Source organism: Chrysoperla carnea (genome assembly GCF_905475395.1).
Source record: "Chrysoperla carnea chromosome X unlocalized genomic scaffold, inChrCarn1.1 SUPER_X_unloc_27, whole genome shotgun sequence".
Lineage (NCBI taxonomy): Eukaryota > Metazoa > Arthropoda > Insecta > Neuroptera > Chrysopidae > Chrysoperla > Chrysoperla carnea.
Window position 1 is genome coordinate 1 of NW_025408153.1, and position 1,947 is coordinate 1,947.

Sequence of the window (1,947 nt, forward strand, 5' to 3'; positions counted from 1 at the left end):
AAAGGCAACCGCACACAGTGTTCCCAAGCGGTCACCCATCCAAGTACTGACTGTGCCCAATGTTGCTTAACTTCGGTGATCGGACGAGAACCGGTGTTTTCAACGTGGTATGGCTGTTGCCAGTAATAAATGAAAATTTTTACAAATATATATTTTTCATAAATATCATTAATATTAAAGTATATTATTAAAATTTTCAATGAAGTAATCAATTTAAATATATACTTATTTATTATACCATATATTTTAAATAAAAATGCAACCGCACACAGTATTCTCAAGTGGCCACCCATCCGTGGTACTGACTGTGGCAAATGTTTCTAAACTATTATTTTATAAAATATTTATACAAAAAATAATTTACTCTTATCAAATATTAATTTGTGGCCTGTATTAAGGCCTATGTTATTTTCATTTTTTAGCAAAAATAATGAAATATTTCAATATATTATTAAAGTAACAGATCATTTCTTTTTTGGTGCTGCTTTTTTAATTTTTGTAGGAGATGATTTGGCAACAGAAGCTTTCTTAGCTTTTGGTGCTTTCGGTTTACGAGCAGGGCTACTTTTGGCAGCGGATTTTGTACTTTTTGCTGGTTTTGCTTTAACTGGTGCTTTTTTTGATGCCGCTGATGATTTTGCAGTAACTTTTTTAGCAGCAGTTGATGATGATGGAGTCGCTTTTTTTGCTTTAGGCTTTTTGGCTGCCAATGATGTAGTTGTGGCTTTCTTTTCTTTTGGTGCCCGTTTACTTTTAGCACTCTTTGCTGAACCTTTTGCTCCACTTTCTTTTTTGGATACTTTTGATTTAGCTGAAGAATTAGATGAAGCGGAAGCAGCCAATTTGAATGAACCAGATGCACCTTTACCTTTAGTTTGTACCAAGGCTCCCTCAGTTACAGCAGCTTTTAAATATTTTTTAATAAATGGTGAAATTTTATCAGAATCCACTTTATAATTTGCAGCTAAATATTTTTTAATTGCTTGTAATGATGAACCACCACGTTCTTTTAAATTTTTAATTGCGTTAACAACCATTTCTGATGTACGTGGATGTGTTGGTTTTGAATGTTGTTTTGTACGTTTAGCACCAGAAGCTGTTGCTTTTTTTGTTGGTGTTGTAGAAGCAGCAGTAACCGCAGTTGCTGCAACAGCTGTAGAATTTTCTTCGGCCATATTTTTTTACTTTATAAAAATAATGTATTTATTATAAATATTTAAATGATAAAATATAATAATTCTATCAAATAAAAAATAAAGGTTTTCAATTATATCATTATTCACAATAATATAAGTCCCTATGTAAGTCAAAGTACCATGTAGAAAACACATAAAAATTAAATAGTATTTCTAATTTACTGTCGTAGTAAACATGATTTATTTTTTCAATTTCTATAATATATAAAATAATAAATTATAAATTTAATAATAATATTTATTTTATAAATTAAAATATATTTAATTTTTTTATTAACAATTATTAATAAACATAGTTTAATATTAATTATTTCAATCATACAAAACAATAATATTTTTAAGGTAAACTTAAAAAGTATATATTTTTATTTTTTATTTAATATCGATTTATTATAAATTATTAGTATATAAATAATTAAAAAATTTAATATATAAATATATATATTATAGTATAAGATTTCATTTTTAGAAAAACTTTTTTTGTCAATAATGAAAACGTATTATTATGAAATGTGTTAATCGAACATTGACAAAATATATTTCATTAGAAAATACTTTTATTTATGCATTAATATCAATAATTAACTATTAAATTAATTTTTTCATAATTATATAAAGAAATTTTATACTGATATAAGTATTTATATATTATAATATTTATTTTAAATATAAAAAAATTTATGACAAAATATATTATTAGAGTATTTGTTGAGATTAATATAAGATTATTTTAAATAAGAATTAATTTATA

At 25.0% G+C, this 1,947-nt stretch overlaps 1 non-coding gene across 1 annotated transcript; it reads right to left on the reverse strand.

The window, feature by feature from the left end:
- Window positions 1–2: 2 nt before the first annotated feature.
- On the reverse strand, window positions 3–121 carry LOC123304167. Its single transcript, XR_006536213.1, has one exon. It is a non-coding gene; the product is annotated as a 5S ribosomal RNA (ribosomal RNA).
- Window positions 122–1,947: the final 1,826 nt, after the last annotated feature.